This window comes from Triturus cristatus, chromosome 3_1 (genome assembly GCF_964204655.1).
Source record: "Triturus cristatus chromosome 3_1, aTriCri1.1, whole genome shotgun sequence".
Classification (NCBI taxonomy): Eukaryota; Metazoa; Chordata; class Amphibia; order Caudata; family Salamandridae; genus Triturus; species Triturus cristatus.
The window spans coordinates 102,061,828-102,086,153 of NC_140583.1; the positions used below are offsets into that span (position 1 = coordinate 102,061,828).

Below are 24,326 nucleotides of genomic sequence, written 5' to 3' on the forward strand. Positions count from 1 at the left end.
AGTATTGAATATCAATTTATAGAATATCAGGACAAAAATAACAAGGAGATAATATCATATAGGGAAGTATAGATTCAGTATTCTCAACGCTCCATCTATATACCTTCAAGATAAAGATATTGTCACGGTACGTAGATGTGGAAGTAAGTATAAAAAATCTATTATTTTGTTAGAAAACAATTGCTTTAACCTTAAATCAGGGCCATATAGGTGCTTTTGGACATTTTTTTGCAGTTTTATATAGCGCAAACTTGACCGAAGTACATTAGAGTGCTTTACATGAGCACCAGATTATGTTACACAAGGTCAGATTAATTTTTTATTATTCTTTTTGTAGACATGTGGAGATTAAGTGATCTGGCCAGAATCACAGGATGTTGAGCAGACACGCTGGAACTCCAACCTTCAAACCCAGTTTCAAAGTCAACAGCTCTGGCTGTTACGCCACATCTCTTCTCTAATCTGTCTCTTTTACAACTGGTTGATCAAGTAGTCAAATGATACTCATGTTGAATTTCCCTATAACCTGGGCTTCCACAAAAGTACGAAGAGACTACCTCTCTAGCACCTACATCTTAACTACATTAAGGTGCTTTAGTTTGGAGCATCTGTACTAATAATTCAGAAACTACAGAGAATCCAAAGTGTGGCCGCCCGACAACTACTGACCCTTCCTGAGAGGGGCCATGTCACGCATGCTCTCACTTCCATACTCATCCTCAAGCGAGGCCTCTTTTCTCAACGCTAACACGTTTACTGCGTTCAAAAGTCAAGGACAGGTGGAACCTTCTTCTCGGTCCCGTGTGCCATACTTAGGAATACAATACTATTTGAACAAGGAGAATTGACAACCATCTACCATTGCAGGAAGCAATGAAACATGGCGCCTTCCGACCATGGGGCAGATTTACGTTCCCTGGCGCATCCCTGCAAATCAGCACGGATGCGCCAGGGAAGATGCGTCACGCAAGTTTGCCCTTGCGCCACCGCAGATGCGCTGCATTTACAATGCGGTGCATCGTGGCGCAAGGACAAGCAGATACGTGACGCATCTGCCGGCGTAAGGTTGGCGCAGTGCTGAAGTTGCGTCGCAAGCGCGACGCAACTCCAGTACTGTTCCAACCTACCCTATCCCTAACATGGTGCGTCAAGCCTTACGCCTGCTTTCAAGCAGGCGCTGGGATTTGACGCATCAGCGTTGGGAAAGTGACTCAGATTTCACTGAGTCACTTTTCCAAGGCTTTTTCCGCTGGAACGCCCACCCTGCATACATTAAACCTGACGCAGGGTTAATGTGGCGCAGGGCTTTACACCGTGACGCATCTCCATAGATGTGTCACGATGTAAATAGGGCGCAATGTGGCGCAAGTCTAACATAAATCTGCCCCCTTATGTCTAGAATAGGGTCTAGGCATATTATCCTTATTAGTGACTTGTAGAGTGAATGGCCACCTAGAAAAGGTTTCCCAGCTCTAGCCTCCTCATCAAACCAAAGACAATCAAACAGGTACGTTAACAATTATAGAGGTGGAAACAGCCACATTTTAAGCTGCTTCCGAAAGACTGTGAGCACTTTGCAGGCTCTCAGCACATGTGGCAGGTCATTCCACAGCTTAGGGCCGAGACACACAAATGCCCGGCCACCCTGGTGAGATTCCTAACCCGAGGAACCATTTGCAGGTCCTGATGGCTGAATCGGAGTGCACGATTTGGAAAGTATCCCGACTTTCCAAAATAGATTATACATATAGATTAATAAGCAGCTATGCATGCTGTTCTATCCTCAGGTTCTCTACCACACTACGGGGCAGATTTACAAGCCCCTTGCGTCACTTCTGCATCACTTTTAACATGGGAAAAGTGACGCAAAAGTGGCTTGTAAATAAGCCCCTACATGCTCAGCCCTGCAAAGTTTGATGCAACATGTTTGAAGCATGTCTGTGAACCACACGCACCTCAATCAACAATACCCACATAGGTCATACAACAGTCCACACTCTTTCAACCATACACTCAGAAATGACGTCATGGTGACTATGCAAAAAAGAGTGCTTTGTGACATCATCAGGGGTGTGAATCGGCAAATAAATGAGACAGTACTATAAAATGTAAGAAACATTTTATTGCTTCATATAACAATGACTGGTCATGGGCAACTTCATGGGGAACATGGCCGGGTGTTTTTAGGGACACAGTGTGGGATTCATCAACTCAACAGTAGTACCGAACCCTGAAACAGCACGGGGGTGTGGGGGGGGGGGGGGGGGAGGTTGTGACCAGCTGGTCCTACCAGCCACAGGAGCTGGTAATCCATTCCTGGTTTTCAATAAAATCCCTTCCAGTGCATTCTGGGTAGTTAAAGAATGTATGGTGATGTTCGCATGAAAACCAGGAGAGGAGAAATGAAAATGACATAAGGGTGCCTGGTGGTAGGTAAGAAACAGAAAAGAACCTTCATTCCAGCCCTCCTTCGGGAAACTTAATTCACAATCGGTTCTGTTTTACAAATATGTCGATTTCTAATTGATTGTTCAACATACAAGGCACCCATCGCAGGCACATGTTACTGGCCAGCAGAAGTAAAAAACAAAACATTAAAAAATCATTCGCTTTTGCAAGTTATCGGAACAAGATTGTTAACAAACAAGAAAATGGAAAAAGAACAGGATGGTCAGAATTTATTTAACTTCGTAAATGGTCGTGAAGGTCTGCAGGCGGGGGGCTCAGTTCATCGGAGCACTGCCCTGGCTCTCTCAGCAGGCAGGTGACGAGTGGCCACTGAATGGGCCTGCAGGTGGCTTCGGACCTTCAGCCTCCGACTGACCCCGTGAAGAAAGGTGAAAGTGCCGGCAGGTGCAAGCCCGGCAAAGACAGCCCCGGACCCTGCAACAGAACACACGAACAGGTTACATCTTTGACCTTTCACTTCTGTGAAACTCGAGAGCACCAGGAGTGAGCCAAAGGGCAGATTTAATTAAATAGATTCCAAAACAGCAAATCCACAAGTCAGCGGTTAGAAGACACTGGGGTGGGGAAGGGGGCACATTTGAAACTAGCAGAGGCAAAGCCATTGGTCTCGCCTACGAGACCTCTTGGCTTTGTCGTGCTAGGCAGCATTACTAAAAAAAAGTTTTTTAAAAGCCCTAAGATGCCTCAGACGTTAATATATTTTGCTCCCCCAAGACTTAAAGGAGGGAGTGAGAACGGGAGAGGAAGATGCGGGTGGGGGCAGAAGACAGGCGAGAGGGCATGGGGGAGCACACGAATAATGGAGGGTGGGCGGGGCAGGAGGGGCTGGAGTATGCAGATGGACAACGGAGGGTGGGCTGGAGGTTCTGAGGGAAATCAGCCAGGCAATGGAGGGTGGGCGGAAGGAGGTGGGGTAAAGCACATGGACTATTGAGAGGGTGGGCGTAGGAAGGGCTGGGGCAATAACAGGGTTGGGACAGGGGGATGGTATATTCACATGGACAAAAGAGGGCAGATAGGCGATAGGACTGAGGGAGGATCAGGGAGGGGGAGAAGTACACGAGGGAGACAGCTGAAAAACACTCACACTCATTAGGGTGACCAACTGACATGGGTGCAAATTCAGGACGGTGAGTGTCAAACTTCAGGACAAAGGGTCAAAATTCAGGACAAAAATTCACGACAGGAGGTCTAAATTTAGGACAAAACTTCGGGACAAAGGGAACGTTTTACAGACACATCAGAGGAGGTCGCACAAGTGTATATAAGTAATCCCATCTATATCCAAACATTCATCCATTTGCAAACCTATCCATCATGTATCCTTCCATCCATCAGTTCACTCATCCATCCCTCCATCCACACTTTCACTAATCAATCCATCCACTCTTTCACCCTATCCATCCGTACACTCATCCATCCACTCTTCTACCCATCCATCCACTCATCCATCCATTTACCCTTTCACCCATCCAGCCATCCTTTCACTTACTCATCCATCCACCCAGTCAATCATCCTTCCACCCATTCACCTTTTCAGTCCTCCAGCCTACTCCCTTTCTCTCGCCATTGACCCTTTCACTTAGCCATCCTTCATTCCATCCATCCACCCATCCTTCTACTCATCCACTCATGAATCGATCCATTGACCCTATGGCTCATCCATCCTTTCACTCATCCATCCACCTATTCACTCGCCCATCATCGACCCTTTCACTCATTATCCATCCATTCACCCTTTCATTCAACCATTCACCCTTACACTAAACCATCCAGCCATCCACCCATCCCTTAACTTACTCACTCGCCCACCTTTTCATATTAATTATGAGCTGAGCCTTTGTCTGAAGAGTTGCAGACAGAAGAGGCCCATCAAGAATGTCACCCTTGCTGTAGTTCCTAAAGCAAGGGGTGGGGGTAGGGTTCACTATGCCCCTGCACATAGGCAATCTGAAAAAGTGGGAGTCGTGAGTCATGCATGATGCACAGTGCCATGCCATGAGGTGACTGTGACATGGTGTTGTTTCCAGGGCTTTAAGCAGGATGAAAAAAAGGGGATTTGGTCTATCCAAAGGGGGTGTTTGATGTAATTAAGGGTGTGGCTTAAAACACTTAAGCTAAAAATCTGTGCTTAGCATGGTGTGCCGCTGGACTGGTATTTTGCATCTTCTGTCATTGCATCCAGATATATAACACAAAAAGTAACGTTACACCGACAACAAGCTAGAACTATTGGCTTTGTCAATGGTTGTTAGTTGCATAAAATAAAAATGGTGCAACCACGGCTTCGTTGAATATAATATTGAAAATGCACTTTTCTAAAATGATGAGACTGAAAGAACTCTAGCCCCTTCTTTTTAACTTGTTTCACCAGCTTCTTTGAATGAACTGGATTCTCACATAGCAGCATTGGCGTTCTTTGCACATTTCTTCCATCTGACAGAATGCCCTGCCCTAGACCAAGGCTGGAAGAGGCCCGCCACATGCTGTAAGAGCCCAGACTGGCCCATTGTCATTCTGTATGTTGCAATCATCCACAGACAGAATGATAGACGGGGGGCCGGGGCTGCTCTTGTGCTCCAAATAAGAGTGCGAGGCGGCCCCACTAGGGTGCTGAGGCATCATGCAGGGAACAGTGCTGTTTCCTACAATACCCAAAATTACGGACAGAATGCGTCCATAAAAGGGATCCTCACGGACAATGGACATGAGGTCCAAATTACGGACGGTCCGTGAAATTTAAGGACGGTTGGTCACCGTAACTCTCATTGTATACTCAAACAAAAAAGTAGTGCCAGAAAACTGAGCAGTGGAAGGACACAAGTAATGTGTTCATGCTCCGGGGGAGGGATAAATACACACAGAGGAAGGAGCCCTATTGAAGCAGACTAATATGAAGGAAGCAAATTAGAGAGACAATGAAGTCAACCTATGGTAAGCAATGGGCAGCACCTGAGCCCCCTGTAAGGTAACAATAGGTCTTGCAAGGCTGTCTGGGGCAAGACCTAAAAAGGTCAGGTTTGATCTGGAGCATCACATTCCTAGAGTCTGTGATCCGAGACCCTGAGATTTGCACAGCTGATTTGCAGATAAGGCTTGCAGGACTGCGGCAGAGTCCGCCACAAGACTTTATCACCAGTGTCTTTGCATACCGTGGACACTGCTATGAATTGAGCCAGGCATACATTCTCCATTCCAGGAGTTAATCACAGAAGATATGGAAAACAGGGAAGAAGTTTAGTAATAATGGCCCACCAGGTGGCACCTGTTTTGTCCCGAGGGGAGAGGGCACTTGACTAGGCCAGGTTTGCTCCCACCTGCAGCCCCCGGCAGTCCACCACCAATCACCTAAGACTGAATGTTGAGTCAAGGCCATTTGAAGTCCTTAAGACCTAGGAGAGTGCCTTTTCAGGAATCCATTCTGCAATACAGCTGAACTGCTTGCCGAGCAGGCCTACCGATTGTTTCCACGTGGAGTCCCATCTGAAAGACCAGTAAAACACAGTGGGTGCATTTCAACTCTGCTACCACGGAACAGCAGGGAGCCAGAAATGGGGGTCTCGCACCCCTCTGAGCTGGGAGCCTCCTTCCCTGTTTCAGGTCTTTAAATGGAAGCCCAGTCAACTGGGTGAAGAGCTCTGGCATGGTCTAGAGCAGTGGTACTCAAAGTCCGGCCCGAGGCCCGCTGGCAGCACGGCAGCCATGTCCTGGTGGCCCAGATCTCCATCTGGGACCCCTGGCTGCAGCAGAGAAAGATGCTCGGGGTCCGTTTTTGGTTAATTCTGCTAGCCAAGCAGCATCGTTTTGTGATTCTGGGCTTTGCTTCTAAAGCTGGTTCACCATGGTTTATGAGCAAAGCGGCCCTGCTCCTAGAACACGCTGGAATGACTCTAGAAACAAAGCCCAGAATCACAAAAACTATGAAAACGATGTTGCAAAGGCATGTTGTTTATGCTTTTCCGGCTATGGGCTTTGTTTCAACAGACAGTTCCCCTGGCTTAGATGAGAGGACAGTGGAGCAGCATAAAAAAGGTAAGAAGACCGTGATCATGACCACAGTGGGGCAGGGTCAGTTAGTGTGGGCAGAGCGGTCAGGCAGGCAGTTAAAATGAACAAATTATTCTGGATCTATTTTTGGTCTTTTAACCTACCGGTAACAGAACATAACATTTACAAAAAAGATTTGAAATAAATAATTTCCTAGCAATCTTTGAGAAAGGTTTTTTGTTTTATTCCATTCCCATAATGTCCCACCCTACTCTGTCTCCTTGAGAATGCCAGAGAAAATCTCTGAGAGTACCCATGTTCTGGAGTCTATGCATGTGTGCTGAGAGCAGAACTGTTATGTTCTCGAGTCTATACAGGTGTACTGAGTTCAGAGTAGGTCATGGAGGGTTATAGAGTGTTTGCAGTGTATTGAGATGGGAGTGTGTTGTGGAAACTGTTATGTTCTGGATCGTATACAAGTGTAAGGAGATCAGACTGCGTCATGTAATCTTACGCTCTAGAGTGTATGCAGCTGTAGTAAGAGCAGACTGTCATGGAATCTGTTAGGTTCCAGAATGTATGAGTGCAAGTGTCATGAGATCAGACTGCGTCACGTAATCTTACGCTCTAGAGTGTATGCAGCTGTAGTAAGATCAGACTGTCCTGGAATCTGTAAGGTTCTAGAATGTATGAGTGCAAGTGTCCTGAGATCAGACTGCGTCATGTAATCTTACGCTCTAGAGTGTATGCAGCTGTAGTAAGATCAGACTGTCCTGGAATCTGTAAGGTTCTAGATTGTATGAGTGCAAGTGTACTGAGATCAGACTGCGTCACGTAATCTTACGCTCTAGAGTGTATGCAGCTGTAGTAAGATCAGACTGTCCTGGAATCTGTAAGGTTCTAGAATGTATGAGTGCAAGTGTCCTGAGATCAGACTGCGTCATGTAATCTTACGCTCTAGAGTGTATGCAGCTGTAGTAAGAGCAGACTGTCATGGAATCTGTTAGGTTCCAGAATGTATGAGTGCAAGTGCACTGAGATCAGACTGCGTCGTGTAATCTTATGCTCTAGAGTGTATGCAGCTGTAGTAAGAGCAGACTGTCATGGAATCTGTTAGGTTCTAGAATGTATGAGCGCAAGTGTCCTGAGATCAGACTGCGTCATGTAATCTTACGCTCTAGAGTGTATGCAGCTGTAGTAAGAGCAGACTGTCATGGAATCTGTTAGGTTCTAGAATGTATGAGCGCAAGTGTCCTGAGATCAGACTGCGTCATGTAATCTTACGCTCTAGAGTGTATGCAGCTGTAGTAAGATCAGACTGTCATGGAATCTGTTAGGTTCTAGAATGTATGAGTGCAAGTGTACTGAGATCAGACTGCGTCATGTAATCTTATGCTCTAGAGTGTATGCAGCTGTAGTAAGATCAGCCTGTCATGGAATCTGTAAGGTTCTAGAATGTATGAGTGCTAGTGCACTGAGATCAGACTGCGTCGTGTAATCTTATGCTCTAGAGTGTATGCAGCTGTAGTAAGATCAGACTGTCATGGAATCTGTAAGGTTCTAGAATGTATGAGCGCAAGTGTCCTGAGATCAGACAGCGTCGTGTAATCTTATGCTCTAGAGTGTATGCAGCTGTAGTAAGATCAGCCTGTCATGGAATCTGTAAGGTTTTAGAATGTATGAGTGCGAGTGCACTAAGATCAGACAGCGTCGTGTAATCTTATGCTCTAGAGTGTATGCAGCTGTAGTAAGATCAGACTGTCATGGAATCTGTAAGGTTCTAGAATGTATGAGTGCAAGTGCACTGAGATCAGACAGCGTCATGTAATCTTATGCTCTAGAGTGTATGCAGCTGTAGTAAGATCAGACTGTCATGGAATCTGTAAGGTTCTAGAATGTATGAGTGCAAGTGCACTGAGATCAGACTGCGTCGTGTAATCTTATGCTCTAGAGTGTATGCAGCTGTAGTAAGATCAGACTGTCCTGGAATCTGTTAGGTTCTAGAATGTATGAGCGCAAGTGTCCTGAGATCAGACTGCGTCATGTAATCTTACGCTCTAGAGTGTATGCAGCTGTAGTAAGATCAGACTGTCATGGAATCTGTTAGGTTCTAGAATGTATGAGTGCAAGTGTACTGAGATCAGACTGCGTCATGTAATCTTATGCTCTAGAGTGTATGCAGCTGTAGTAAGATCAGACTGTCATGGAATCTGTTAGGTTCTAGAATGTATGAGTGCAAGTGTACTGAGATCAGACTGCGTCATGTAATCTTACGCTCTAGAGTGTATGCAGCTGTAGTAAGATCAGACTGTCATGGAATCTGTTAGGTTCTAGAATGTATGAGTGCTAGTGTACTATGCAGGTGTTATTTGATCGGACTGTGTCGAGGTATCCGCTGTGTTCTATAGCGTATGCAGGCGAAATGAGATCAGACTGTGCCACGGAATATTCTTTAGTCTATGCAGATGTACTGAGATGCGACTGTGTCGAGGTTCTGTTACGATATAGTGCGCAAGCAGGTGAAATGAGATCAGACTGTGCTGCGGAATCTGTTATGTCTAGAGTCTATGTAGGTATGAAGGTTCTAGAGTATGCAGCTATGCAGGTTCTAGAGTCTATGCAGGTCTCTGATCGGACTGTGTTGGGGTATCCGTTATGCTCTAGAGTGCAAGCAGGTGAAATGAGATCAGACAGTGATGTGGAATTAGTAATGTTCTAGAGTCTATGCAGGTGCAAAGTGACCCAACTGTGTTGAGGTATCCTCCATGTTTTAGAGCGCATGCAGGTGAAATGTGATCAGACTATGTTGTGGAATCTGTTATGTTATAGATTCATTGTTCTAGAGTCTATGCAGGGGTAATATGACCAGACTATGTTGAGGTATCCGTTATGTTCTAGAGCGTTTTCGGGTTAAATTAGATCAGACTGTGCCACAGAATCTTTTATGTTCTAGAGTCTATGCACGTGTACTGAGTTCGGACTGTGTCGAGGTTCTGTCATGATATAGTGCACATGCAGGTGAATGGAGATCAGACTTTGCTGCAGAATCTGTTATGTTCTAGACTCTAGAACATAACAGATTCCGCAGCAAAGTTTGACTATGTTGAGGTATCCGTTATGTTGTAGAGCGCATGTAGGTGTATTGAGATTGGACCGGATTCGGTTATGTTCTAGCCCGTCAGCGTCCCGGATGCGGCCAGCGCCAGCCTCACTGCCCGGAAGCCCTTGGGGGCCGAGCTCAGAAGGAGCTATTCGGGAGCCACATTACGAGCTTTGGATGTCACCGCACACTGCCATTCATATAACTGGGACGTGGCTGACGTAGCGATAGCCGCTTGTTCAGCATGTGGCTACAAACTGGGGTGGGGCATGCTTCTCTGGTCAATAAGGTTAGTTTACCTGATTAGCGGGCCAAGGGCCTCTCTATTCTGGCAGTCATGATCAATGCCCGCTCACTTAGGAAACACTATGCGGATGTATTTGACCTCCTGGAGGACAACTCCCTAGGTAAGCTGTTCCTAACGGAGACTTGGCTTGATCCCAATTCAGATCCCATCATCTCTTTTGCCATCCCAGCGGGTTATAAGATCTCTAGAGCTGACCGTCCGGTGGGGAGAGGGCGTGGTGTGGCCATTATATATAAAAACATATGGGAACTTCGATTGGGGGACACTACGGCCTGGGGAGGTTGTAAGGTGCTTGATTTTAGCATCCGCTTTTCAGCCCATTTTACCTTGGGAGCCTCCTTGATCTATATGTCCCCTGGCCCGGCGGGATCATTTCTGCAGACTTGTGGGGACCTATTGTCTTTAGGGCGGTAAGATTCTCCTGGGAAGTATCCAATGTAGAGACATTGGTGCGTTCTTACCAGAAGCCAGCTTTTGGGAAAATTGATCCTCTGGAATTTAGACAGGCTTTGAAATCTTCTAGGCCCATCCTGTAAGGGGATCTTGAGGAGTGTTTGTCGGGGTTTTCTGGCTGGGTGTCCCGCGTGGCTGATTCCGTGACCTCCCTTCGGCCCACCAGGCCGGCTAGAGATTCGCCCTCTAAACCTTGGTTTAACTCGGCCCTTAAAGCTGCAAAGCATGATTGTAAGATTCTTGAGCGGGCCTGGCGCAGGAGCAGTTATTGCCAAGCGGTAGCTCAGAGCCATGCAAAAAGCATATTATGAAGCCATTGCATAGGCTAAAGGGCAATTCTTTGCACCTCGCATCGAATCTGCCAGTAAAAACTCAACAATTTTTGCCATAGTGCAGAGCTTCACGTCTCCGCTGGCCCAATCGAGTGTGACTCCATCTTCACCAGCCTGGTGTAACACGCTCTCCTGCTTCTTTAGGGATAAGATTCAGGATATCCAGGTGACATTTCCTTCTGGCGATGGCAACAGTGAGGGTTCTTTGGCGGTACAACTTGTTGCTTCCGCCCGCTCTCTGTCAGCATTTAGATCAGTTGACCCCTCGGAATCTCATAAAATTCTCATGGGGCTTAAGTCTGGCTCGCCTTCGGACTCGTGTTCGGCCAGGCTTTTGGCAGCAGTGGCAGAGTGTGTGAACACAGAAGTGAACTCTATTATCAATATGTCTCTCAAGACAGCTGTTGTCCCTCAGGTTTGGAAGCAGGCGAAGATCTTGCCACTCCTTAAAAAACCTTCTCTGGATCCCCTCAATCCAGGGAACTCCCGGCCTAGCTCCCTCCTCCTGGCTATAGCCAAGGTATGTGAGAAGGTGGTCAATAAACAGCTCACAGAGTATGTGGAAAGAGAAGCACTCCTGCACCCAGCTCATTCAGGGTTTCTATCCTCTCACAGCACTGAGACTGTCTTAGAAGAGGTGTCGGAGGCCATTCAGGAGTGCCTTGACGCCGGCGGGAGAGCGGCATTAATTTTGCTGGATCTCTCGGAGGCATTCGATACAGTCCCACATGCACTTCTTTTGGTCCGACTAGCAGGGATTGGTGTGTCGGGAGCCGGCTGGGGTTGGCTCAGGTCTTTTCTGGAGGAGCGTGTCGAGCAGATTTGGCTCCCTCCATTCTCCTCCTCCCCTCAGTTGGTTACTACCGGAGTCCCGCAGGGCTCCTCCCTTAGCCCTCTCCTCTTTAATATCTATGTCACTCCATTGATATATCTGACAGAGGAGCTTGGGGCTAAGGTGATGGCCTATGCGGACGATACCCAGCTGCTCTTTACCTGGGACAAAGTAACAGACTCTGTTTCAGTGCGCAACAGTACTTAGCCTCCATTTTTAAATGGTTGGCGGACACACAGCTGAAGTGCAATGAACAGAAGTCCGAGATCTTGCTATTTGGCAAATTCCCCTCCTATTTCCGAGAGCAGCTGTGGCCGCCTGACTCTTCACTGCCCTCAACCACTGGAAAGCCCGTAAAAAACCTGGGTGTATATCTTTCTTAACACATATTAAGAAATTGGCCGGCTGTTGTTTCGGCCTTCTTAAGACTCTCAGGAACTTTTTCCCGCTTCTTCCGCAGGCGGGAAAGAAACAGTTACGTGTGCTCTGATTTTGTCACGACTGGATTACGCCAATGCTCTCTATGCTGGCATTCCTGGCTACCTGCTGAAAAGACTACAGGTGGTTCAGAATACGGCGGCCAGACTGCTAATGGGCATTTCGGCGAGGAACAGCGTGCACCATCAATTGCGTTCCCTTCACTGGCTCCCCGTGATGGACAGAATCAAATTTAAGTCTTTGGTTCTGGCCCATCGTGCTCTCCACGGGTGTGGCCCACTCTATCTTCAGAGACGCTTCTCCTTCTGTGTCGTTTCCAGAGCTCTTCGATCTATGTCCCTTCGCTTTGCCCAGGTCCCTCGTTTCAAGTATCAGAGGCTAGGGGCAGCTATTTTGCTGTGAAGGCCAGGGTGGCCTGGAAAGCTCTCCCCCTTGCCTTGCGATCTATCCAGGACCCAGTTGTGTTCAAAAGGAAATTGAAGACTCACCTCTTTGCTTGATAGTCTCTCTCATTACCCCTTTGGCATCGCGCCAGGACACTCATGAGTATCCGAGCGCCTTATAAATTGATCTAATATAACATAACATAACATACAGTCTATGCAGGTGTACTGAGATCGGACTGTGTCGAGGTTTCCGTTATGTTCTAGAGCGCATGGAAGTGTAATGAGATCAGACTGTGCTGCAGAATGTGTTATGTTCTAGAGTCAATGCAGGTGTACTGAGATTGGACTGTGAAGAGGTTCTGTTATGTTCTAGAGCGCATGGAGGTGAAATGAGAACAGACTGTATCGCAAAATCTGTTGTGTTCTAGAGTATATGCAGGTGTACCGAGTTAGGACTGTGTTCCGCATCCGTTATGTTTTAGAGCGCATGGAGGTGTAATGAGATCAGACTGTGCTGCGGAATCTGTTATGTTCTAGAGTCTATGCAGGGGGACTGAGATCGGACTGTTATAATGTATCCGTTATGTTCTAGAGCAAATGCAGGTGTAATGAGATCAGACTGTGTCGCTGAATCGGTTATGTTCTAGTCTATGCAGATGTACTGAGATTTGACTGTGTCACAGATTCTGTTATGTTCTAGAATCTATGCAGGTGTACTGACAACGGACTGCGTTGTTGTATCCGTTATGTTCTAGAGCGAATGCAGGTGTAATGAGATCAGACTGAGTCGTGGAATCTGTGATGTTCTAGTCTATGCAGGTGTACAGAGTTCGGACAGTGTTAAGTTATCCGTTATGTTCTAGAGCGCGTGCAGGTGTAATGAGATCAGACTGAGGCTCGGAATCTGTGATGTTCTAGTCTATGCTGGTGTACTGAGTTCGGACTGTGTTAAGGTGTCCGTTATGTTCTAGAGGTGTAATGAGATCAGATTGAGTCGCGGAATCTGTGATGTTCTAGTCTATGCAGGTGTACTGACAACGGACTGCGTTGTTGTATCTGTTATGTTCTAGAGCAAATGCAGGTGTAATGAGATCGGACTGAGTCGCGGAATCTGCGATGTTCTAGTCTATGCAGGTGTACTGAGATCGGACTGTGTTAAGGTATCCGTTATGTTCTAGAACGCATGCAGGTGTAATGAGACCAGACTGTGTCGCTGAATCGGTTATGTTCTAGAGTCTATGCAGGTGTACTGACAACGGACTGCGTTGTTGTATCCGTTATGTTCCAGAGCGAATGCAGGTGTAATGAGATCAGACTGAGTCACGGAATCTGTGATGTTCTAGTCTATGCAGGTGTACTGAGATCGGACTGTGTAAAGGTATCCGTTATGTTCTAGAGCGCATGCAGGTGTACTGAGTTTGGACTGTGTTAAGGTATCCGTTATGTTCTAGAGCGCATGCAGGTGTACTGAGTTTGGACTGTGTTATGGTATCCGTTATGTTCTAGAGCGCATGCAGGTGTACTGAGTTTGGACTGTGTTAAGGTATCCGTTATGTTCTAGAGCGCATGCAGGTGTACTGAGTTTGGACTGTGTTAAGGTATCCGTTATGTTCTGGAGCGCATGCAGGTGTACTGAGATCGGACTGTGTTAAGGTATCCGTTATGTTCTAGAGCGCATGCAGGTGTACTGAGTTTGGACTGTGTTAAGGTATCCGTTATGTTCTAGTCTATGCAGGTGTACTGAGATCGGACTGTGTTAAGGTATCCGTTATGTTCTAGAGCGTGTGCAGGTGAAATGAGATTAGTCAATTTTTCGTATATAATTGGGAAGTTATTGTAGGTTCTGGTTGGAGCTTTGTAGTAAATAAGAGCTGTAGCTAGCCTAGGCTGGAACTGCCAATGTATGTAATTTGATTGTAATACATGGTAGACATGCAATCCTTTTACTATAATAATGTATTACAAGTAAGTTGTGAAGGCGAGATGTGTACTGCAAGAGCTGGCACAAGGAGTGCAAGGCTGGTCATGGAGCAGAACTAAAACTGCTGTTTAAACAATTAAAGGCATTCCTGGCTTTTGAGCTCTTTCGAGCTGTTTTCCTGAAATTAGCAGTGACTACAGATTCCCCACTTATTCTCCATATTTGTTGCCATACTCTCGTATATGAAGGAATACAAGACAAAGGATTTAAACTTTTAGGGGCACGAGTAATGGTGTGACCATATATTATAAGGAATAATGTACCCTCTGTTAAAAGGATGTTGTTGCATGTCTACTCCCATATATATTTTATTCTCTAGGACATGCTGCTTTGCTGACAGTGACCCTCCAACACAGCGAACTTAGGGGCCTATCAGCAACACCCGGCGATAATTATCGCTCAGAGCTCTTAGCGTGAGGATAATTATCGCAGGGTAACGTGGATTTTTATCGCTGAGATAGCGTGCTATTAGCAACGCTTATCTCCTCAGTGATAAAACTCCTCACCTAACTGCCTAACGTAAGATTATCGCTGGAAAGCCAGCGATAATCTTACGTAGAGTGGCGTTAGCTTGCTGATAGGGACTCACAAACTTAGCCATGATATCCACCTTCCATAGGATATCATAGCTAAGTCAGTCCTGAAGCAGGCGTAAGGAAAGTAGCGATAACAGGGGTTATCGCTACTTTTGCTGCCGCTATGCTTCATAGCGTGGGGCTTGATGATAGGAGAAATGTCGCTTAGCGACATTTCTCCTGTCATGTTAGGTCAGGAACGCCCACTTTGCATCTCATTAGAGATGCAAAGCTGGGCGTTAGGAATCCTGACGCTAAAGCAAGGTTTCACGCGTTAGCGTGGCCTTGCTAATTTGGCGATAAAATTATCGCCGCTTTTCGGCCGAAAACGGCCGCAAAAGCAGCGGTAGCTTTTTATCGCCAGCTTGTAAATATGCCCCTTAGGGGCATATTATCAAGCACTGCGTTAAAATTATCGCCGCTTTAGTGGCAGAAAACTGCCGCTAAAGCGGCGATAATGGGCTTGATAATATGCTGTAGAGAATTCCCATAGAAGCCCATGTTCACACCATAACATGGGCTTCTATGGGAATTCTTTACGGCATATTATCAAGCCCATTATCGCTGCTTTATCTGCAGTTTTCTGCCGCTGAAGCGGCGATAATTTTAACCCGGTTTCTTGATAATATGCCCCTTCGACACCGTGAAATTAGAAGAATCAGACGGTGTTTATGGAGGGGTCATCCCTATTATAGTTATGATACACTTTCTGTAGCTAGGGATTGTCGGATTTTTGTATCTGAACTGGAAACACCGTGCTTGGGTTAATATCATTTTATGAAAAAAGGGTAGACAGCTAGACAGTTGTGGTAATATATGTTGGTGGGACAAAGTGGTTTTACTTGGTAAGGGTATTCGTGGTAACGTACTTTCGATTTATTGTTATTTTAATTTTGAAAACAACATTTAGGAGCATATTAGCAAGGGCCATATCGCCGCTTTAGCGGCACTTTTTGCCGCTAAAGCGGCGATATTTCTATCGCCCTATCAGCAAGCTGTCGCTAACAGCAGTTAGCGACAGCTTTTAGGCGATAGCGAACGGTTTGGGGCCCGCTTTGCATGTCAGCGATATTTATCGCTAATGACATGCAAATTGGGCGTACCCAAACTGTTAGCGACTAAAAGCAGTCGCTAACACAGCCATCGCCTATTAGCAAGGCAGGCGTAGCGATAAAAAAAATCACGCTAAGCGCGATTATCGCTATAACCTAACGCCTGCTAAAAACATGACTTACCTGTTTATCCAATGGGCGCTGGATCTTCAAGTTAAGTCCCCATTGGCGTTAATGCGTGAATATCGCTGGATTTCCAGCGATATTCACGCATTTCGCCACTATCGCTGGATATTTTAGCACAATGGAGAAAAACGTTGGTAATAGCATGTTTTCCCCACTAAAATATCCAGCGATAGGCAGCGATAAATATGAATGCGCTAAGCGCGTTTTGCGATAAATATCGCAACTTCTTGCTAATAGGCCCCTTTGTTTGTCAATTGGCTACTTGAAAATCCATGAAAACCCTGCACCCGGCTGCCGTAGCCTAGATAAGGAGGTGATCTCGGAGTGAATACGAATTCAGACTTGGTTCAGGTAGGAATGTTACTAATTTGGACAGAGTCGAGCATGGGCTGCCATCACTTTTTACCACCAAAAACAAGAAACGGAAAAAACGCCACCAGTCCTGTTCCAACGTAGACACCTTCTCATAGAGTACTTACATGAAGCTGCAGTACCAGTACCCTTCTAGTTTCTCTCTGTCTTTACTTTTGACCCCGACCAGCATCCCTCTACATTTCGGTCACGTTTGTGCTTTATAAAACCAGACAAATACACACAAACTGGTTGTGTGTACTTTTTATGTACACATACCCCTTTTCATTTTATGTACGCATACCTCTTTTCATTTTATGTACACATACCCCTTTTCATTTGATGTATACATACCCCTTTTCATTTTATGTACATATACCCCTTTTCAATTGATGTATACATATACCCCTTTTCATGTTATGCATACATAGCACTTTTCATTTTATTCATACATGCCCCTTTTCATTTTATGTATACATACTCCTTTTCATTTTATGTACACATACCCCTTTTCATTTTATGTACACATTCCCCTTTTCATTTTATGCATACATACCCCTTTTCACTTTATATGTGAATACCCCTTTGAATTTTATGTATACATATACCCCTTTTCATTTGATGTATACATAACCCTTTTTCATTTTATGTACACATACCCCTTTTCATTTTATGTACACATTCCCCTTTTCATTTTATGCATACATACCCCTTTTCACTTTATATGTGAATACCCCTTTGAATTTTATGTATACATATACCCCTTTTCATTTGATGTATACATAACCCTTTTTCATTTTATGTACACATACCCCTTTTCATTTGATGTATACATATACCCCTTTTCATTTTATGTACACATACCCCTTTTCATTTCATGTATACATACCCCTTTTCATTTTACGTATACATACCCCTTTTCATTTCATGTATACATACCCCTTTTTTAGGCTGACACCTAGTTCCATGCATGGACAGCAATTCACTGAAATGCCAGGGGGAGCGGAAGTGACATAACACCCCCTCTGACCTCCACTTTCACTCACACATACAGAAAAATTCACACATATACTCACACACGAACACACTCCCGCAAGCACGCACACAACATAAATTTAAAAGCATTTTTTACTGACCCCAGCTGCTATGGAAGGCCATATTTCAACTTAATGTACTCAATTTTTATTTCACTATTAGTGAACAATATATTGTATTTATTCACTAGACGTGTACTGAAAATTTGACAGAAAATAAAGTGAGTGGACCCTCAGCTGCCCCTGTATTCCTAGTACTGAATTTGCCACCTCTGAGGCAAGGGGTGGGAAAGGCAGTGATTGGGGTAGCAAAGGGCAAGCCAGGGGTCGCAGTGCGACCCCCTAAACGACAGGCCATGGTTCTATGCCATCAGCACACCATGGCCTCATCTAGGAGCAGATCAACAACAACCGGCGATAATTATCGCTGAGCGCACTTAGCGCTCGAATAATTATCGCCGGCTAGCGCCGATTTTTATCGCTGAGATAGCGTGCTATTAGCAACGCTTATCTCATCAGCGATAAAAATACTAGCGCTAACTGACTAATGTGAGATTATCGCTGGAAACCCAGCGATAATCTCACGTTAGCTTGTTGATAGGGACTCACAAACTTAGCCATGATATCCACCTTCCATAGGATATCATGGCTAAGTCAGTCCTGAAGCAGGTGTAAGGAAAGTAGCGATAACAGGGGTTATCGCTACTTTTCCTGACGCTATGCTTCATAGCGTTAGGCTTGCTGATAGGAGAAATGTCGCTTAGCGACATTTCTCATGTCAGGTCAGGAACGCCCACTTTGCATCTCATTAGAGATGCAAAGCTGGGCGTTAGGAATCCTGACGCTAAAGCAAGGTTTCACGTGTCAGCGTGGCCTTGCTGATTAGGTGATAAAATTATCGCCGCTTTTCGGCTGAAAACGGCGGCAAAAGCGGCGATAATTTTTTATCGCCTGCTTGTTGATATGCCTCCTAGAGTGCGGCGGAATGGGTACTCCGACATACAATAGCGCTCGCCTGTGAGCAAAACTTTAGGCCCCGGCAATTCTTCTTTTACAAATATAGCGGCATATTATCAAGACAGGCGATAAAATTATCGCCGCTTTAGCGGCAGAAAACTGCCGCTAAAGCGGCGATAATTTTATCGCCTGGCTTGATAATATGCCCCTAAGCACGGCCTGCAGGGGACTGGTTGCAGGAGAAAGGGGCCTGAGCGATAAACTTCTGCATGAACTTGTCTCCTGAGGGTCACAATTAAGTGAATTTGCACAATGTGAAATGTTGCCGGCGTAACTTACTTTTCATCAAGGCGTAACTCAGAAGCCTGGTTATCGCTAATGAGAACTAAAAATACCTAAATAAATATATAAAACAATAAATAAATAAAACATGTCCATCATTCCTAAGACTGGCGCATAAAGCGAGGTCAGTCAGGAGTCCGTCACATCAGGCATCATGCGCCAAGAAACCCGAAAGAGTGCACAGAATGCGGGAATGTCTCAATCTTTGAAACAGACCCTTTGTAAAGAGGCCGCCTCCGGCGAGGAGTGACACGGGCACCCCTGTATGTAAGGGGGAGCTCTCCAGGGGTGGATGCAGACCAGACTCGAGGGATGAAGGCAGGAGACACACTGAACACTGTCCCGTTCAATGGTGTCTCTGTGAAAGAGAACACAGCGCCCTTTGTGGGCTCTCGCCCACGAGGAGTCACGGGCCTGACACACAGCGCCGAGCCCGCGACCTCACTGGGAACGGCAGAGACTGCACCCAACGCACATTACTTCACTCTCGGGGCGGTGGAAAGAACCCCCACGTGACCATCACTGTCCCGGCAGGAGAAGCGGGGGCGACTCGAGGGAGAGAGGGGGAGATGGAACTAGGGTGGAAATAAACGAGAGCGTGTCTGAGATGGCGCGGAAGAGAAATGACACACAAGATGAAATAAGGAGAAGATGATGAAGAAAGTGAAAGAAGAGAGAAAGGTGGAAAAAATAAGAGAGGTGAAAGTGTGAGAGAGAAACAAGCATTGGCAAAGCCAATAGGTCTCCCCTATGTTGTACACCGGCATGGCTGCTATTCAGCATGGCTAAAAGTTCGTGGCGTAGGGGAGAGTGGCCTGGAGTGTCATAAAGTGGAATGGCAAAGAGGGGATTAAGTGTCCTGTACTGGAGTGGCATACAGTGGAGTCACGTACAGTCGAATGGCGTAGAGTGGACTGACCTAGGGTGCATTGACGTAGAGCTATGCAGTGCATAGTAGATTAGAATGCCGCGGTGTAGAGTGCAGCGGCCTATAATTCAGCGACGTACAATACAGCATTGTAGAATGCAGTGGCCTAGATTAGAGTGGTGAATAGTAGAGTGCAGTGACGTAGAGTGCAGTGGTGCAGAGTAAAGTGGCGTAGAGTACCGTGGTGTAGAGTGGTGCAGAGTATAGTGCCGTAGAGTGCAGTGGCGTAGAGTGGAGTGCTACATAGTGCAGCAGCATTGAGTGATGCAGCGTACAGTAGTGTAGAGCGCATTGGCATAGAATTAAGTAGTGCAGTGTAGAGTGGCATAGATTTCAGTTGTGTAGAGTGCAGCGTTGCAGAGTAGAGTGTCGTAGAGTTTAGTGGTGTAGAGTGACAGAGTGCATTGGCTTAGAGTAGAATTCCGTAGAGTGCTTTGGCGTTGCGTACAGTGGTGTTGAGTAGAATACAGTGGCATAGAGTGCAGTGGTGTAAGTCAGTGTCACGGAATAGAGTGGATTAGAGTGGTGCTGGTGTACAGTGGAGGAGAGTAGCGTGGATTAGAGTGGTGTAGTGTAGAGTGGACTGGTGTAGGGTGCTGCAGATTATAGTTGCGCAGAGTGCAGTAGTGTATAGTGCCGCAGTATAGAATTCAGCAGCTTACAATGTAGTGTAATAGAATGTAGTGGCGTAGATTAGAGTGGTTTTTAGTAGAGTGGCGCAGAAAACAGTGACATATAGTGCAGTGGTGTAGAGTACGGTGGCGTAGAGTGGAGTGGCGTTTTAGAGTAGATTGTTGTAGATTGAAGCAGTGTAGAGTGGACTGATGCAGGGTAGAGCGCATTGACGTAGAGTGTATGGGCGTAGAGTGCAGAGTGGCGTTGAATGGAGTGGCGTAGAGTGGTGTTGAGTAGAGTGGCCTAGACTGGAGTGACATATAGTAGATTATTTCAGAGTAGAGTGAAGTGGCATAGAGTGGAGTGGTGTAGAGTGCGGTGGCGTAGAGTGGAGTGACGTTGAGTGGCGTTTTAGAGTAGATTGTTGTAGATTGAAGCAGTGTAGAGTGGACTGATGCAGGGTAGAGCGCATTGACGTAGAGTGTATGGGCGTAGAGTGCAGAGTGGCGTTGAATGGAGTGGTGTAGAGTGGTGTTGAGTAGAGTGGCCTAGACTGAAGTGACATACAGTAGATTATTTCAGAGTAGAGTGAAGTGGCATAGAGTGGAGTGGTGTAAGTCAGTGTCACGGAATAGAGTGGATTAGAGTGGTGCTGGTGTACAGTGGAGGAGAGTAGCGTGGATTAGAGTGGCGTAGCGTAGAGTGGACTGGTGTAGGGTGCTGCAGATTATAGTCGCGCAGAGTGCAGTAGTGTATAGTGCCGCAGTATAGAATTCAGCAGCTTACAATGCAGTGTAATAGAATGTAGTGGCGTAGATTAGAGTGGTGTTTAGTAGAGTGGCGCAGAAAACAGTGACATATAGTGCAGTAGTGTAGAGTACTGTGGCGTAGAGTGGAGTGGCGTTTTAGCGTAGATTGTTGTAGATTGAAGCAGTGTAGAGTGGACTGATGGAGGGTAGAGCGCATTGACGTAGAGTGTATGGGCGTAGAGTGCAGAGTGGCGTTGAATGGAGTGGCGTAGAGTGGTGTTGAGTAGAGTGGCCTAGACTGGAGTGACATATAGTAGATTATTTCAGAGTAGAGTGAAGTGGCATAGAGTGGAGTGGTGTAGAGTGCGGTGGCGTAGAGTGGAGTGACGTTGAGTGGCGTTTTAGAGTAGATTGTTGTAGATTGAAGCAGTGTAGAGTGGACTGATGCAGGGTAGAGCGCATTGACGTAGAGTGTATGGGTGTAGAGTGCAGAGTGGCGTTGAATGGAGTGGCGTAGAGTGGTGTTGAGTAGAGTGGCCTAGACTGGAGTGACATATAGTAGATTATTTCAGAGTAGAGTGAAGTGGCATAGAGTGGAGTGGAGTAAGTCAGTGTCACGGAATAGAGTGGATTAGAGTGGTGCTGGTGTACAGTGGAGGAGAGTAGCATGGATTAGAGTGGCGTAGCATAGAGTGGACTGGTGTAGGGTGCTGCAGATTATAGTCGCGCAGAGTGCAGTAGTGTATAGTGCCGCAGTATAGAATTCAGCAGCTTACAATGCAGTGTAATAGAATGTAGTGGCGTAGATTAGAGTGGTGTTTAGTAGAGTGGCGCAGAAAACAGTGACATAGTGCAGTAGTGTAGAGTACGGTGGCGTAGAGTGGAGTGGCGTTTTAGAGTAGATTGTTGTAGATTGAAGCAGTGTAGAGTGGACTGATGCAGGGTAGAGCGCATTGACGTAGAGTGTATGGGCGTAGAGTGCAGAGTGGCGTTAAATGGAGTGGCGTAGAGTAGTGTTGAGTAGAGTGGCCTAGACTGGAGTGACATATAGTAGATTATTTCAGAGTAGAGTGAAGTGGCATAGAGTGGAGTGGTGTAGAGTGCGGTGGCGTAGAGTGGAGTGACGTTGAGTGGCGTTTTAGAGTAGATTGTTGTAGATTGAAGCAGTGTAGAGTGGACTGATGCAGGGTAGAGCGCATTGACGTAGAGTGTATGGGCGTAGAGTGCAGAGTGGCGTTGAATGGAGTGGCGTAGAGTGGTGTTGAGTAGAGTGGCCTAGACTGGAGTGACATACAGTAGATTATTTCAGAGTAGAGTGAAGTGGCATATAGAGCAGTTGTGTAGAGTACAGTGACGTAGAGTGGAGTGACGTTGAGTGGCGTTTTAGAGTAGATTGTTGTAGATTGAAGCAGTGTAGAGTGGACTGATGCAGGGTAGAGCGCATTGACGTAGAGTGTATGGGCGTAGAGTGCAGAGTGGCTTTGAATGGAGTGGCGTAGAGTGGAGTTGAGTAGAGTGGCCTAGACTGGAGTGACATATAGTAGATTATTTCAGAGTAGAGTGAAGTGGCATATAGAGCAGTTGTGTAGAGTACGGTGGCGTAGAGTGGAGTGACGTTGAGTGGCGTTTTAGAGTAGATTGTTGTAGATTGAAGCAGTGTAGAGTGGACTGATGCAGGGTAGAGCGCATTGACGTAGAGTGTATGGGCGTAGAGTGCAGAGTGGCGTTGAATGGAGTGGCGTAGAGTGGTGTTGAGTAGAGTGGCCTAGACTGGAGTGACATATAGTAGATTATTTCAGAGTAGAGTGAAGTGGCATAGAGTGGAGTGGTGTAGAGTGCGGTGGCGTAGAGTGGAGTGACGTTGAGTGGCGTTTTAGAGTAGATTGTTGTAGATTGAAGCAGTGTAGAGTGGACTGATGCAGGGTAGAGCGCATTGACGTAGAGTGTATGGGCGTAGAGTGCAGAGTGGCGTTGAATGGAGTGGCGTAGAGTGGTGTTGAGTAGAGTGGCCTAGACTGGAGTGACATACAGTAGATTATTTCAGAGTAGAGTGAAGTGGCATATAGAGCAGTTGTGTAGAGTACGGTGGCGTAGAGTGGAGTGACGTTGAGTGGCGTTTTAGAGTAGATTGTTGTAGATTGAATCAGTGTATAGTGGACTGATGCAGGGTAGAGCGCATTGACGTAGAGTGTATGGGCGTAGAGTGCAGAGTGGCGTTGAATGGAGTGGCGTAGAGTGGTGTTGGGTAGAGTGGCCTAGACTGGAGTGATATATAGTAGATTATTTCAGAGTAGAGTGAAGTGGCATAGAGTGGAGTGGTGTAGAGTGCGGTGGCGTAGAGTGGAGTGACGTTGAGTGGCGTTTTAGAGTAGATTGTTGTAGATTGAAGCAGTGTGGAGTAGACTGATGCAGGGTAGAGCGCATTGACGTAGAGTGTATGGGCGTAGAGTGGAGAGTGGCGTTTAATGGAGTGGCGTAGAGTGGAGTTGAGTAGAGTGGCCTAGACTGGAGTGACATACAGTAGATTATTTCAGAGTAGAGTGAAGTGGCATATAGTGCAGTTGTGTAGAGTGCAGTGGCGTAGAGTGGAGTGCCGTTGAGTGGCGTTTTAGAGTAGATTGTTGTAGACTGAAGCAGTGTAGAGTGGACTGATGCAGGGTAGAGCGCATTGACGTAAAGTGTATGGGCGTAGAGTGCAGAGTGGCGTTGAATGGAGTGGCGTAGAGTGGAGTTGAGTAGAGTGGCCTAGACTGGAGTGACATACAGTAGATTATTTCAGAGTAGAGTGAAGTGGCATATAGTGCAGTTGTGTAGAGTGCGGTGGCGTAGAGTGGAGTGACGTTGAGTGGCGTTTTAGAGTAGATTGTTGTAGATTGAAGCAGTGTAGAGTGGACTGATGCAGGGTAGAGCGCATTGACGTAGAGTGCAGAGTGGCGTTGAATGGAGTGGCGTAGAGTGGAGTTGAGTAGAGTGGCCTAGACTGGAGTGACATATAGTAGATTATTTCAGAGTAGAGTGAAGTGGCATATATTGCAGTGGTGTAGAGTGCGGTGGCGTAGAGTGGAGTGACGTTGAGTGGCGTTTTAGAGTAGATTGTTGTAGATTGAAGCAGTGTAGAGTGGACTGATGCAGGGTAGAGCGCATTGACGTAGAGTGTATGGGCGTAGAGTGCAGAGTGGCGTTGAATGGAGTGGCGTGGAGTGGTGTTGAGTAGAGTGGCCTAGACTGGAGTGACATATAGTAGATTGTTTC

The 24,326-nt window shown here is 46.3% G+C and overlaps 1 protein-coding gene across 1 annotated transcript in view; it reads right to left on the reverse strand.

Annotated features, from left to right (window-relative positions):
* Positions 1–2,104: 2,104 nt before the first annotated feature.
* The window catches only part of TRIM44 (tripartite motif containing 44), a 410,675-nt gene continuing 388,453 nt past the window's right edge, over positions 2,105–24,326 (reverse strand). The window contains exon 6 of the mRNA XM_085643487.1: positions 2,105–2,883. The gene's annotated coding sequence lies outside the window, so the exon portion shown is untranslated. The remainder of the gene's footprint in view (positions 2,884–24,326) is intronic.